The 16,390-nt window shown below is 48.6% G+C and overlaps 1 long non-coding RNA gene across 1 annotated transcript; it reads left to right on the top strand.

Moving 5' to 3' along the window:
- The first annotated feature begins 7,715 nt into the window (after positions 1-7,715).
- LOC140207798 (uncharacterized) lies at positions 7,716-9,545 on the top strand. The gene is made up of 3 exons (XR_011888661.1): positions 7,716-7,989; positions 8,367-8,431; positions 9,466-9,545. It is a non-coding gene; the product is annotated as an uncharacterized lncRNA (long non-coding RNA).
- The last annotated feature ends 6,845 nt before the right edge of the window (positions 9,546-16,390 follow it).

Here is a 16,390-nt window from a genome sequence, read left to right as displayed (position 1 = left end):
CTATCTACATCAATACCATACCCCCAATAACGTGTTCTTTAAGTTTGCACACTCATCTCCTGTGTGGGACCTTGTCAAAAGCCTTTTGAAAACCCAAATGTACCACATCCACTGGTTCTCCCCTATCCACTCTACTAGTTATATCCTCAAAAAATTCTATGCGATTCGTCAGACATGATTTTCCTTTCACAAATCCATGCTGACTTTTTCGGATGATTTCACCGCTTTCCAAATGTGCTGTTATCACATCTTTGATAACTGACTCTAGCAGTTTCCCCACCACCGATGTCAGGCTAACCGGTCTATTATGCCCCGGTTTCTCTCTCACTCTTTTTTTTTAAGCGGGGTTAAGTTAGCCACCCTCCAATCCTCAAGAACTGATCCAGAATCTAAAGAGTTTTGAAGAATTATCACGAATGCATCCACTATTTCTTGGGCTACTTCTTTGTGCACTCTGGAATGCAGACCATCTCGCCCTGGGGATTTATCTGCCTTTAATCCCTTCAATTTATCCAACACCACTTCCCTACTAACATGTATTTTCCCTCAGTTCCTCCATCTCACTGAACCCTCGGTCCACTAATATTTCCAGAAGATTATTTATGTCCTCCTTAGTGAAGACAGAACCAAAGTAGTTATTCAATTGGTCTGCCATGTCCTTGTTCCGCATGATCAATTCACCAGTTTCTGACTCTAAGAACTGCATTTGTCTTATCCAATTTTTTTTTCTTTTTACATATCTATAAAAGCTTTTGCAGTCAGTTATTAGGTTCCCTGCAATCTTTCTCTCATCAGCTTTTTTTGCCTTTCCTAATTAAGTCATTTGTCCACCTCTGCCGGACTCTGAATTTCTCCCAGTCCTCAGGTGTGCCGCTTTTTTCTGGCTAATTTGTATGTTTCTTCTTTGGAATTGATACCATCCCTAATTTTCCCTGTCAGCCAGAGGTGCACTACCTTCCCTGGTTTATTCTTGTGCCAAACTGGGATGAACAAATGTTGTAGTTCCTCCATGCGATCTTTGAATGCTTGCCGTTGGATATCCTCCGTCAACCCTTTAATTATCATTTGCCAGTCTATCTTCGCTAATTCACTTTTCATACCTTCAAAGTTACCCTTAATTTCAGAACCTTTGTTTCTGAATTAAATATGTCACTCTCCATCTTCATGAAGAAATCCACTATATTATGATCACCCTTACGCATGGGCCTAGCAGTACAAGATTGCTACCTAACCCTTCCTCATTACTCAGTACCCGGTCTAGAATTATCTGCTCTCTAGTTGGTTCCTGGACATGTTGATTCAGAAAACCATCGGGCATACATTCCAAGAAATCCTCTTCGTCAGCACACTAACCAATTTGGTTCACCCAATCTATATGTAGATTCAAGTCACCCATTATAACTGCTGTTCCTTTATTGCACGCATTTCTAATTTTCTGTTTAATGCCATCTCTAACCTCATTACTACAGTTAGGTGGCCTGTACACAACTCCCACCAGCGTTCTCTGTCCCTTAGTGTTATGCAGCTTTACCCGTATCGATTCCACATCCTCCCGGCTTATGTCCTTCCTTTCTATTGCGTTAATCTCCTCTCTAACCAGCAATGCTACCCGACCTCATTAATTGTCATGTCTATCCCTCTTGAATATTGAATATCCCTGAATGTTGAGCTCCCATCCTTGGTCACACAGGAGCCATGTCTCTGTGATCCCAACTACAGCATATTCATTAATAACTATGTGCACATTCAATTCACCCACCTTGTTACGAATGTTCCTTGCATTGACACACAAAGCCTTCAGGCTTGCTTTTACAACACTCTTAGCCCCTATACAATTATGTTGAAAAGTGGTCCTTTTTGATTTTTACCCTGAATTTGCCGGCCTGCCACTTTTGCGTTTCACCTCACTACTTTTTGCTCTACCCTCATTTTACACCCCTCTGTTTCTCTGCACTTGTTCCCATTCCCCTGCCACATTAGTTTAAATCCTTCTTAACAATAGTAGCGAACGCTCTCCTTAGGACATTGGTTCCAGTCTAGCCCAGGTGCAGACCGTCCTGTTTGTACCGGTGTCAACTCCTCTAGAACAGGTTCAAATGCCCCAGAAAATTGAATCCCTCCCCGTTGCACGATTTTCAACCCACGTATTTATCTGATATATCCTGCTATTTCTACTCTGAGTGTCACGTGGCACTGCTGCTAATCCAGAGATTATTACCCTCGTGGTCCTGCTTTTTAGTTTATCTCCTAACTCCCTAAATTCACCTTCTAGGACTTCATCCCGTTATTTTACCTCTTTCCTTGGTACTTATGTGCACCACCACCACTGGCTGTTCACCCTCCCACTCCAAAATGTCCTGCAGCCACTGAGAGACATCCTTGACCCCTGCACCAGGGAGGCAACATACCCTCCTGGAGTCTCGTTTGCTCCCGCAGAAACGCCTATCTATTCCCCTTACAATCGAGTCCCCTATAACTATAGCTCTCCCACTCATTTTCCTTCACCTCCTGTGCAGCAGAGCCACCCATGGTGCCATGAACTCGGCTGCTGCTAACTCCCCCTGATGAGACATCTCTCCCAACAGTATCCAAAACAGTATATTTGTTTAGGAGAGAGATGACCTCAGGGAACTCCTGCACTAGCTGCCTACTGCTACGCTGTGTAGCGGCCACCCATTCCCTTTCTGCCTGTGTAGCCTTTACTTGCGGTGTGACCAACTCACTGAACGTGCTATTCACGACTTCCTCAGCAACGCGGATGCTCCAGTATAAATCTAATCGCAGCTCCAGCCGTTCAATGCGGTCTGCCAGAATCCGCAGCTGGACACATTTCCTGCACACATAGTCGTCAGGGATAGTGGAAGTGCCTGATTTCGCACATGCAGGTGAACAAACCATGGGGCCGATCTGAGCTGTCATGACCTACCCAATACGCTACAGCCTCGCCGCCTTCCTTGCTCCAAATAAAATACCGCTGCATACCGTTCTACTTTTAAAGGAACTTACCCTGCCTTACCTCACTTGGAGTGTAGCTCGCCTTCAGCACGGTGTCGAGGGAGCTTCACTCTGTGTCTGATTCGGGGAAAGTGTGATGAGACGCTGGTGAAGGAGCCTTACACCATTTCTGGGCAAGAGAGTGGGCAAGAGCTTTCTTCATGTCTTTCTTCGGCTGTCGGTAGTCGGATGGTGCTGAAGGAGCTACACCGTACCACTTCCCTGCGGTGTGCGAATGGACACTGTGAGGCTAGCTTAACTCTGTGCCTCATCCTTCTGTTTTATGGTAGAAGGGTGTGGAGAAAACGTCACTCTGTGTTTGACCCCGGGAATGTGTGATGGGACGGCGTGGAGGGAGCTTCATTCTATGTCTGACCCCAGGATTTTGTACAGGGATCTTTGCTGGGTTTTTGAAATCTGTATTCGGTGACGGGACGGTGTGAAAGAAGCATCACGCGATGCCTGACTCTGTGAGACCGTGATGGAACGGTGCTGAGGGGAGTTTCATTCCCTGTCTGTTCCCGTGTGTGTGATGAGCTTTGCTGAGGTATTTTCATTCTGTGCCTGTTCCCGGGTGTGTGATGGGACGGTGCTGATGGAGCTTCACTCTGTGTTTGTCCGCAAGAGCGTGTGATGCGACAGTGGACTATTCAGAGGAAGCTTCATTTTCTGGCTGACCACGGGAGGGTTTGATGGAATGGTGTGGAGGGAATTTCACTCTGTGCCCGACCCCGGGAGTGTGGGATGGGACGTGTGGAGGGAGCTTCATACAGTGTCTGACCCCGGGAGCGTGTGACGGCATGGTGCGGAGGGAGTTTCACACTGCAGTGGCATGCAACCATTTGGGATTCCCTGATCAAAATTTCTTTTACTGTGAATAGCTAAACGAGTAAAAGATGAACTGATTTCCAAAAAACATAAAGTTAAAGATGACAGTTTTCTTTAATATTTTAGGCAAGAGAACTTTTTTATTTCCATCTTTTACGTTCCAAAATAGCAAACAATGAAAAGGCATGAAGAAAAAATATGGACACCCTGCATGTCAGTACTTAGTAACACAACCTTTGGGAAGAATCACAGCTTGTGGAAACCATAAAAACATTACAGCACAGAAACAGGCCTTCTGGCTCTTCTTGGCTGTGCCAAATCATTTTTGGTGTGGTCCCACTAACCTGCGCCTGGACCATATCCCTCAATACACCTCACCTCTCATCATTGTACCTGTGCAAGATTTGCTTCAATGTTAAATATGAGCCGGCATTTACCACTTTATCTGGCTGCTCATTCCGCACTCCTACCTCTCTATGAGTGAAGAAGCCACCGACCCCTAATATTCTCTTTGAAATTTCCCCCCTTCACCCTTAACTCATGTCTTCTCTATTTTATTTATTTTTATCTCCCCTTGCCTCTGTAGAAAAAAAGAGCATGTTTGCATTCACCCAACCTATACCCATCATAACCCGTCATAATTAAGATACATGGATATATATACACCACAATTGTATGCACCTCTTTCAAATCCCCCCTCATTCTTCTACGCTCCAGGAAATCAAGTTCTGCCCTTTACAACCTCTCTCTGTGACTGAGTTTCTCAAGTCCCCGCAACATCCTTGTAAACCTTCTCTGCATATTGGAACCATGTTAATATCCTTTCTGTAATTAGGTGAGCAAAACAGCAAACAATACTCCAAATTCGGCCTCACCAATGTCTTGTACAACCGCTCCATAGCATTCCAATCCTCTGTCAATACTTTGATTTATAACACGATGTTCCAGAAGCTGTCTTTACGACACGATCTGCCTGTGACGCCCCTTTTAGAGAATTTTGCATCTGCGTTCTCAGACCCCTCTGTTCCACCGCACTCCTCAGTGCCCAACCATTTACCTTCTATCTTCTACCTTGGTGTGTCCTTCCAAAGTGTAATACCTCACACTTATCTGTGTTAACCTCCATTTGCCATTTTTCAGCCCATTTTCCAGCTGGTCAAAATCCCTCTGCAAGCTTGGAAAAGCTTCGTCACTGTCCACTACTCCTCCACACTTGGTATGATCAGCAAATTTGCTGATCCAACATATCACATTATCATCCAGCCATTGATACAGATGACAAATATAAATGGACCCAGCACTGATCCCTGTGGCACACCACCAGTCACAGGCCTCCACTCAGAGAAGCAATCCTCCACTACCACCCTCTGGTTTCTCTCATTGAAGCAACGTCTAATCCATTTTACTGCCTCTGCATGTACAGCTAGCGACTGACTCTTCCTGACTAACGTCCCATGCGGGACCTTGTCAAAGGCCTTACTGAAATCCCTATAGACAACATCCACTGCGTTTCCTACACCCACCCTCCTGGTAACCTCCTCGAAAAACTCTAATAGATTTGTTAAACATGACGTTCCACGCACAACCCCATGTTGACTCTCCCTAATAAGTCCCTGTCTATCCAAATACTTGTAGATCCTGTCTCTTAGACCTCTTTCCAATAATTTATCTCCTAATGATGTCAAAACTAACAGCCTATAATTTCCGGGATTACTTTCTGAGCCTCGATTAAACTAGGGAACAGCATGAGCTATCCTCCAATCCTCCGGCACTTCACCTGTCGATAACGACATTTTAAATATATCTGACAGGGCCCCTGCAATTACAACACTAGTCTCATTTAAGGTCCAAGGGAATACCCTGTCAGGCTCTGGGGATATATACCTCAAGATTGCAAGCACCTCTTCCTCTTGAATTTGTATCGGTTCCGTGGCCTCATTTGTTGTTTGCCCGATTTCTATTGACTCCATGCCAGTTTCCTTAGTACATAACGACACACAAAAAGAATAAAATAAAATAAAATAAAATCTCCCCTATTTCGTCTGGTTTCATACATAGCCGACCACTCTGATCTTCATTAGGACCAATTTTATCCCTTACTCTCCTCTTGCTCTTAATAAACCTGCGGAAATTCTTCGGATTATCCTTCACCTTGACTGTCAAAGCAACCCCGTCTTCCTCTAGCCCTCCCGATTTCTTTGTTAAGTACTTTTTCACTTGTTTATATTACTCAAGCACCTTATTTACTCCCTGTTTCCTATACATGTAAAACATCTTCTCTCCTTCTTTATCAGTGTTCCAATATTCCTCGAGAACCTAGCTTCCTTACTCTTACTCACTTTTCCTTTAATCCTTACAGGGAAATTCAACTCTGCACTCTCAAAATGTCACCTTTGAAGGCCTCTCACGTATCAATCATATCCTTGCCAGCGAACAACCTGTCCCATCCACGCTTTTTAGATCCTTTCTCATTTCTTCAAATTTGGCCTTTTTCCAGTTTAGAACCTCAACCCGAGGACCAGAGGTATCTTTATCCATGGTCAAATTGAAACTATTAGTGTTATGAACAGTGGAATCAAAGTGTTCCCCTACACACACTTCCGTCACCTGTACTAACTCGTTTCCAAATAGGAGATCTAATATTATATCGTCTCTGGTTGGTAGCTCTAAATATTGATTTAGAAAACCTTTCTGAACGCATTTTACAAGCTCTAACCCGTCTAGACCTTTAACAGTATGGGACTCACAATCAGTATGTGGAAAACTAAAATCCCCGTCTATCACAACTTCATGTTTCTTGCAGTTGTCTGCTATCTCTTTGGAGATTTGCTCCTCCCATTCTCGCTGACTATTGGGTGGTCTATAATACAACCCCATTAAAATGGTCATACTTTTCCTGTCTTTCAGCTCCACCCATAAGGTCTCGGAAGACAAGCCCTCTGATCTGCCCTGACTGAGCACTGCTGTGAGATTTTCCCTGACCAGCAATGCCACACCCGCTTCCCTTCATTCCTCTGCCTCTATCACGTCTGAAACATCGGAACGCTGGAACATTAAGCTGCCAGTCCTGCCCCTGCTGTAGCCAAGTTTCACTAATTGATATTATGTCGTAATTCCATGTGTCAATCCACGCCCTCAGCTCGTCAGCCTTCCCCAGGATACTTCTCGCTTTGAAATAGAGAACACATCAGATGATTATTACAACCACACATAACCCTTCTGTTTGTGACTTTCCATGAACTTTTAACATCAATTATTTTCACCCCCGCTCCACTATCTGCTCTGGCACTCTGGTTACCATCCCCACCCCCCTGCCGATTTAGTTTAAAACCCTCCACAATAGTACAGACAAATTTCCCAGCAAGAATATTGGCTCCCCTGTAGTTCGGGTGTAACCCGTCTCTCTTGTACAGGTCACAGCTGCCGCAGAAAAGGTCCCAAAGATCCTGAAATCTGAAACTCTGCCCCCTACACCAGTTCTCAGCCACGTGTCTATCCGCCAGAGCATCCTATTCTTACCGTCACTGGCACGTGGCACAGGTGGCAATCCTGAGATTACCACCCACCCTGGAGGTCCTGCTTTTTAACTTCCGACCAAGGTCTCTATACTCACTTTTCAGGACCTGCTCCGTGGGGAGGGACGTGTAGACTAGGGAGTCGCCGAAGGAACGATCCCTTCGGAAAGCGGAGAGGAGTAGAGAGTGAAAGATGTGTTTCCTGGTGGGTCCTGTTGAATTTGGCTGAAGTTGCGGAGGATAAGGTGCTGGATCCGGAGTCTGGTGGGGTGGACGGTGAAGACAAGGGGGTCTCTGTCCCTGTTGTGGTGACGGGAGGATGGGGTGAGGGCTGAAGTCCGGGAATGCAGGAGCTGCGTGTGAGGGCATCATTGATGACGGTCGAAGGGTCTGATCCCGTGTGGTGTTAGATGGGACGGAATGGAGGGAGATTCACTCTATCTCTCACCCCGATGTGCGTGATTGGACGGTGTGCAGTGATATTCACTACTCCTTATTCCTATTTCCAGAGCATACGTGTTCCAAGGACTGGATCACAAATAAAGACCGGTGTTATTTCGTATCCACGTCTGAAACATTTTTCCCAACAGCGATGCAAGAATGTTCAAACCGTGATGCAAGGCTGCTTGAAATCAATTCAAGAGATGAAGCGGTATGTGTCACATCACAAGAAGATCTCACAAGAATCATCAGACACTTCCGGGGTGAGACACAGAGTGACACCCATACTACACTCCCAGGACACATTCTCGGGTTCAGACATAGAGTTATCTCCTTCCACACCGACCCATCACTCCCCCGGGTTCAACCACAGAGTTACTCCCACAATACACTCTTAGTACACATTCTCGGGGTCAGACACAGAGTGAATCTTCCTACACACCGTCCCATGATACATTCACAGGATATGGCAAACAGTGAAGCTCCCTCCACACCGTCCAATCACAGGTTCATGTTGTAATCAACTGAGAGAAACTCCGTACATACTTTTCGATTCTTGGCATTAATCAAATAAATTTAATTTCACAGAGCTTTGTATCCGACAAACTTGTGTACCGAAACAGTGCATACTGGATTGGAAAATGCGAAGACGGGTGAGATTTGGATTGCTCTGTGGTGTGAGAGTTGGGTATTGACATAACCCTGAAGGGAGAAAGTGGGATTAGTTTCGAATGAAACTATACATGGTTCTCAGGAGAGTGTGGTACAATGAGGACATTTTAAGTCCGACACGTGTCTGTCGGGGAATGTCCGGGCAGTGGAGATAATTCGGAAACTGCCTGGGGGCAGTGTGGAGAGCTCAGGACACAGGAATTATCTCATTTTTTGTACTGACGCATATCGGTGAGGAAAGCGCGGTGGAGTGGGATTATTTTGGAGATAGTCGCCGGGCTGTGAGGAGAGGGATTAACAGCGGCATTTGTTTGGTGAATGACATTGATCTGAGGGGCGAGAGTAGGACAACTGGATTAGTTTGGAGGCCGATACAGGGCGCTAATGGGACTGGTTTGCAAACTCACGTACGGATGTGGGAGAGAGGGTGCCAGTTGTACAAGTCTGGGAGCGGACCAGAGTTTATGGTGAGTGCGCCGTGTACTGTGATATGTTCGGAGACTGACACGATGCTCTGGGTATAGTGAGGGGAAACAGGATTATTCTGGGACCGACACAGGGATGATGCAAGAGTGTGGACGAGAGGGATTCATCTCGGGACAGCCATAAGTCTGTGGGGAGACGGTGGGACAGTGGGGTTTGTTCGGGGAATGAAAGAGATCTGAAGGGAGAGCGTGGTCCTGTTCGATTTGTATGGGGACTGACAGAAGACTGTGGCGAGAAAGCGGTTCGGTGCGATTAGTTTGGGGAGACATGGGGCTGTGGAGTGACATTCGGTCAGTACGATTAGTTTGGGAACTGACACAGGATTGTGGGGAGACATTGGGACCATTGTATTTGTCTGGGTACTGGCACGGAGCTGTGGGGAGAGAGTGGATGAGTGGGATCAGTTTGGGGACTGGCACAGGCTGTTAGAAGAGATTGATTTCATGGGCTTAGCTTGTAGACTGTCTCGCCTCGGGTTCTCTGCTGGAGCTGCTTTGTCTCTGTTAAAATTGTTAACCGTCTTGGATAGGAATGTAGACTGGGATCTTCTGTACAAGGTGTCCTCGGGGACGTCAGACTGCAGAGACTGCCACTCGTACCCAGCGAAGAGTTCTTGCAATCATGCTCGGCGTTTCATCTGCGAGAAGTCGGCAGTTTTGTTCCCGCATATTCCTGAACATGCTCAGGATCTCTGTCAACATCCAGTGGAGGCGACAGAAATCAAGTGACCAACTGACCAACTCCCCTCTTCCCGTTCTATCTGAACCCTCCGTCTCCCTGATCTCTCTCTCTCTCTCTCTCTCTCTCTCTCTCTCTCGCTCTCTCTCTCTCTCTCTCCTCTCTCTCTCTCTCTCTCTCTCTCTCTCTCGCTCTCTCTCTCTCTCTCTCTTTCTCTCTCTCTCTCTCTCTCTCTCTCTCTCTTTCTCTTTTTCACCCACTATCAACTTAATCATGTGCCGTCTGTGCCAGTGGGGCCGATTTGAATCAAGTATCTACCCCTCTACTTCCCAATTCTCTCTTCGTCAACTATCACGCCTCCACCCTCTCAAACTCCCTCCTCACGCTCTCTACCTCTTCGTCCTACTAGATTCTCCCCACCACACACCAACAGATGTCAGCCCCCTTCGATCCCCTGCGTTTTCGCCATTCCAACCCCGTCCCACACTTCTCCACTCCCTCTACCTTTCCGTGCACCCACTTTTGCCTCGCCCTTTCTCCGCTCGCTCTTTCTACTCTTCCTCTGCCAACTCTCTCCCACTTTCTCCCCACCCCTACAGCTCTCTCTCCCTTCCGTCCCCGTCCTCTCAAAACCCTCCGTCTCCCTCAGTGCCCTACCTGGTAAAGACCAGCGTGCCAGGTGTCCTGTCCACCAGTATCGGATGTTTTCCACCGGAATCGCTATTTGATTTATTATCTGAAAAAAAAATTGCAGCCTGGATTATGTTCTTTGGCAGCATCTCTATCCCACAATGATGCACAATTAATGTAAATTACAAATTTTAATAAACAGAGCAAAAATGTTCTTGCGTTCAAAGATGGGACGGCGCAGGGGCAGAAGCTGGTTCCTGGATGTTGTGTGTGGGTGTTTACACTCATGTGACTCCTCCCCGATGGTAGTAACGAGCAGAGAGTTTCCCCGAGTGGGGAGGGTCCTCAGTGATGGACGGCGCCTTCTTGAGGCATCGCCTCTTTTAAATGTCCTCGATGGTAGGGAGGGATGTGCCCGTCGGACTGGGGTAAGTCAGGGAGTTCTGCCGTGCGCTACAGGGAGATCTGTCTTGTCTTGTCCTCGCTTTCGTGGGGTAAGTGAGGCATTCTGCCGTTGCCATGCGTGGGGTGCGGGGTGGGGTGTTGTTTTCCGGTCTTGTCTTGTCTTGGCTTTGCCTCTGTTAGGTAACTCCGGCCGTTCTACAGTTAACTTACGGATGGACCTGTTCCACATTGGTGTGGAGATAAATTTGAGTCCCGGCTTGTCTAGGAATAAGTCCCAGCTCTAAGTCTGTGTACTGTCCTGTCTCATGTTAGTGTCGTGTTAAAGATGAGCCCCGGCTTTTCGAAGGATAATTCCAGGCTCTATGATGATGTACAGTTCCCAGTCTGTCTCCGAGCTGTGGCCTCCGAGTTATCAACCTCCACATTCCAAGACCCAAGACCCCAGGCTGCAGCCTCCAGCTTCAAGACCCAAGACCCCAACCTGTCTCCAAGCTTAGGCCTCAAGACCCCAAGCCTGTCTCCAAGCTCAGGCCTCAAGACCCCAGCCTGTCTCCAAGCTCAGGCCTCAGGGCCCCAGCCTGTCTCCAAGCTCAGGCCTCAAGACCCCAGCCTGTCTCCAAGCTCAGGCCTGAAGAACCCAGCCTGTCTCCAAGCTCAGGCCTCAAGTCCCCAGTCTGTCTCCAAGCTCAGGCCTCAAGTCCCCAGCCTGTCTCCAAGCTCAGGCCTCAAGACCCCAGCCTGTCTCCAAGCTCAGGCCTCAGGGCTCAAGCCTGTCTCCAAGCTGAAGCCTCAAAACCCCAGCCTGTCTCCAAGCTCAGGCCTCAAGACCCCAACCTATCTCCAATCTCAAGCCTCAAGACCCCAGCCTGTCTCCAAGCTCAGGCCTCAAGACCCCAGTCTGTCTCCTAGCTCAGCTTCAAGACCCCAGCCTGTGTCCTGCAGTCATGTCATGTCCTTGCCCAGTTCAGGGGCCCGAGCCCGAGGCAAGTCCCGGGTTCTGTGTCCTTGTCCAGGCTTTGACTCGGAGCCTAAACCCAGTCTCCTAGTGCACAATTCGTTATCCGGGTTCCCTGTTTTGTCCCTGTCTTAGCCCAAATCTGCACTCTTGTCCCTGCTCCGTGTCTGCACCCTGTCACGTCCCTACTCTAGTCAGGTCCTATTCCTAGTACTTCAGTGTCTGTGTCTTGCATTTGGGTCCGCCATGAACGCCCACCTTTGCAACAAGAGGTCTGTTGGGAGGAGATGTGTCAGTGTAACACCGTGTAGATGGAATGCGGTACTGAGATTAATTTGGGAGACACAGGTCTCTGGTGGAAGAGTGGGCAATTGCATTATTTTCGGACCCGACACAGGCTGTCGGTGGAGTGTGTGTCGTTGAATGAATTTGGGGACTGACGTGGACTGTGGGAAGACAGTGGGAAGCGGGAGTGTTTTGGTGATAACAGAAATCTGTATGTAGAAAGTTGGGCAGTGAGATTATTTTGGTGACAGGCACTGGGCCGTGGGGAGAGGGTGGAGATGCGGAGCTCTTTTGGGAACTGACACCGGTTGTGGGGGAGGGTAAGGACTGACACAGATCTGTGGAGACAGAATTTATCAGTGGGATTGATTTGGGCATTGACAGAGGTCTGTGGGAAAAGAGTGGGAAGTGGGAGTGTGTTGGTTTCTGACAGGTCTATAGGGAGATGGTTGGGCAGTGGGATTATGTCGGGGACTGGCACACGTCTGTGCGATGAGAGTGGGAAGTGCGAGTATTTTGGGGAACGACACTGGGCTGTGCGGAGAGAGTGAGGCAGTGGGTGTACTTTGGGGATTTACACAAATCTGTGGGGTGAGAATGGGAAGTCTGACTATTTTACGATATAAAGCAGGCCTGTGGTAGACAGTGAGACAGTGGGAGTATTTTGGGGACTGACATAGGGCCTTGGGAAGAGAGTGGCGCTGTACGGATATTTTGGGGAACGGCACGGGACCGTCGGGAGAAGGTCGGGTACTGTGATCATCCTGGTGTCTGACACCGGTCTCTGGGGACAGGGTGGGGCAAGGCACTACTTTGGGGACTGATGCAGGTCTGCAGGGAGAGAGTGGGTCAGTGAGAGTTTTCTGGAGACTGACACAGGACTGTGATGGGACGTTAGAGTAGTGGGAGATTTTCGGGTCTGCCACAGGTCAACCGTAAGGGTGTGTGATTATACTGGTACTGTGATTATTCTGGTGTCTGACACCGGTCTGTGGAGACAGGGTGGGGCAAGGGATTAATATGGGGACTATAGCAGGGCTGAAGGGAGAGAGTGGGTTAGTGGGAGTTTCCTGGAGACTGACACAGGACTGTGCTGGTACGGTGTGGTAGTGGGAGATTTTGGGGCCTGCCACGGGTCACTGGTAAGGGAGAGTTCAGTGATTTTGGGGACTGACACAGGGTTGTCCCTTATGAAGTTGTTTACCCCTCATTGACAGGAGAGTGGCCTCTGACGTCGTGTACAAAATGAACGGTGGAAAGTTCGAATGCAGTGAATGGAAACCCGGTTGGTTTCCGAGTTGCAGTAATGATCAGCACCGTTTCATCTGTGAGAAGCCTGCACCTTTGTACACGGATATTTCTGGTATGATACCGAACCTCTGTCAACAGCCCAAGGGGCCGACTTCAATCAAATGGGAACATCCTCTTTCTCGCCGATCCCTGTTCCCGACTCTCAGTACTGCTTCCTCTCTGTCCCTCGCCCCAACCCAACTCTCTTATTTCCTTCTATCGCACTCTTACTCGCCATTCCTCCATCCCTTTATCTCCGTCCCTCCAAACCCTCTCTCTCATCTTCATCCCCTCCCACCTCACCTATTGCATCTCCATTTTATTTCTCCTCGCTTTCTGGCTCCTTTCCCCACAACTCTTCTCCCATCTCTTCACATTCTCTCCCGTATTTCTCTACTCCCTCTCTACCCCTCCCTCCCCATTCCATTCTTTGGTTTAGCTACTCCCTCTCTCTCTACCTTTTTTCTTTTCAGCTACTCTCAACTCAATCTTGTGCCCTAATGTTCTCAATACCCCCATCCCTGGGGAAATAGAGTGCACCTATTCGCTTCCATAACTCAGTCCCTCGTGTCCCGGCAGCATCCTCGGAAATATCCCTCTGCAGTCTTTCCAGCTCAGCGGCATCTTTCCGTACAGCAGGGCGACCCAAACTGAACACCGTACTCCAAGTGCGGCCTCACCGACGTCTTGTACAACTGCAACGTGACCTCCGACTCCCGTACTCAGTGTCCTGACTGATGACGGTCAGCGTGTCAGGTGTCTGTCCACCTGTATCGCGTGTTTTCCACCGGATTCACGGTCTGTTTTTATATATTCTGTGACGTGTACCACATGAGATTTGATTTTTTGAAGGATCAGTGGGGTTCAAACTTGTAAGATTAATGTACAAGGTTTGTAAAATGTAAAACAAAAAAAAGACGCTAATTACCGCTAATAATGTCGAGTTGGTGCTCATCCATTCAAGATTATGATGGAGCAGGGTGAAAAGGGGTTCCTGAATCCGTGAGATTTCAGACTCCTGTGCCTCTTCCCCGCTCGGCTGGTAGTAATGAGCAGGGAGCTTGTCCCGGGGTGCTCGGCCTCATTGATGGATGCCGCCCTCTCCAGGTATCGCATCTTGAGGATGTCCTCGATGCTGGGGACTGTTGTGCTCGTGATGGAGCTGGTTGAGTTTACTCTCCACTGCCGCCTCTGGCGACCTTGTGCGTTGCAGCCTCCACACCAGGCGGCGATGCGACAAGCCAGAATGCTCCCAGCGATCATTTGCGAGTTTTCAATGAGAGACCAAATCTTCTCAAACTCCTGACGTTGTAATCCCTTCTGTACGGAGAGAGCTATGGATGTTTGGGATGGTGCGCAGGCCTTTAACTGCAGACATTCGGTTAAGGTATGTTACAGGCAATAATTGGCCGTCTGAGGCTTAAAGGGAAAGCAGCAGCTGACCACACTCCGGGGAATGGCCTCTTGACACCTTATTTTTTGCATGAATATGTTGGGCCCAAGATAGATCCACTGAGGTGCTGACATCCTTGTCCGGAACCGTTTATCAACCCTCTCCAATGTAAGCACATCTGGCTGGATTATGTAAGAGGCGGAAATCTGCTCACATTTCTCCAAATAAGGTCTCATCAGTGCCGTAAAATTAAATTCTTGCTCTGGAATTGAGTGCTGCCTTTGCATTTCCTTCCTCACTACTGACTCCGTGGACAATCCAGCCTGTTGATCGACAAATGTTTTCAGTGTCCTACCGGATACACCTTCGGAACCTGATGCCTTGCGAGGGTTTACCAACCTAAAGGATGATTCGTACATCTAACTTCGAACAGAGGTCACAGAAGAGAAGGGGGCGAGCTGTGCCGAACAATGTGTCCCTCGCCGACGTCTTGTTCAACTGCAATGTGACTTCCCAACTCGTGTACGTACTCACCTGCATCCCTCCACGCCTCCGTCATCTCCTCCCACCCCGACAGCATAACCGCTTTACGTCACCCCATCCGACAGGTAAAATTCACCCCACCTCTCTGACTCACTCACTCCTCTGCACCGCTACCCGTGTCAGACACTCCTTCATCCCCTGCTCTCCCCCTCCACAGTCTCTATCAATCCCTCTCTCCTCTGCACCACTCTCCGGTCTAGTCAACCTTCTCATCCCTTCACCCTTGCCCGTCGCCATGACACTCTCGCTCTTCTACACACCGCCAGTCTCTGTCGCCACCAGGAGTCACTTCACCCTTCCCTGTCTCCAGCAGTCTCTTCGTGCGCTACAATTCCCCTCGTTGTCAATCCTCTTTCCCCAGCGGCCAACCTCGTCATCGGCAGCTACGACATCCCCATACACCCCGCCCCGTTTCCGTCATCATCTTCCGCTTCAACACAACCCGTCTCCATCACCGATCCGTCCCCTACACTCCTCGTCGTCTACGCTATCTCTTCCTTCCCCAACTCATTCTCCTCGTCTCCCTGACCCACTCCATTTCCGGCAGCCCTCAACGTTTCCATCAACACTTTCCGTCTTCTACACTCCTCCCTCTCTGAGTACCTATGATTGTGGGGACAAGGGGGAGCGGTGACGTGTGGTGTTACATCAACCACACCCACCCTCCCCGCCCCCGGAATCGGATGTCGATCTCTCGGTTCCTCGCCTCTTCGCTGTTCGGTGTGGACAGGCCGCTCGTTTGGTTCGACGGTGCTTCCTCCCAGTGACTACTGTCTCACCACCACGTCCCTGCTCCCACTAACACCACCCTGCCCGTCTTCCCATTCTCTCCTCTTCCCTGCACATCATCTGAACACAAACACACGGGCAATCTCCGAGTCACAATTCAAGACTATTAGAACGGCGGAGTGCTGAGGATTGGTGTCTCTGGCACTGAGTGTGGTTCTGTCTCTCAGAAGGGAATAGGGAGTCGGAAGGTGAAAATGTGACGAGCTGTAGCGAATGGGGTTTTCTTTGTTACGGGAACAGAGAAAGTGGTTCTGTGAACGAGAGCGAGATTACTCGATGGTAAGTGGTCATTATGGGTATCAGTAATACCAGTAGAAAGAGGGAGGCGGTTCAGTACAGTTATGTATGTCCAGGTGTTGCAGAAATAGAAACACAATTTATTTTATCATGGGGCTAAAGAGTTGCTGTCGGAACGAGGGCTTCAGATTTGTGGATCATTGGGCTCTCTTCCAAGGATGGTGCGACCTCTACAGGACGAGACGGTTT

Source organism: Mobula birostris, chromosome 13 (genome assembly GCF_030028105.1).
Source record: "Mobula birostris isolate sMobBir1 chromosome 13, sMobBir1.hap1, whole genome shotgun sequence".
In the NCBI taxonomy this organism is placed as follows: Eukaryota; Metazoa; Chordata; class Chondrichthyes; order Myliobatiformes; family Myliobatidae; genus Mobula; species Mobula birostris.
The sequence above is the reverse complement of the archived record's forward strand: the minus strand, read 5'-3'. Positions and strand labels throughout refer to the sequence as shown.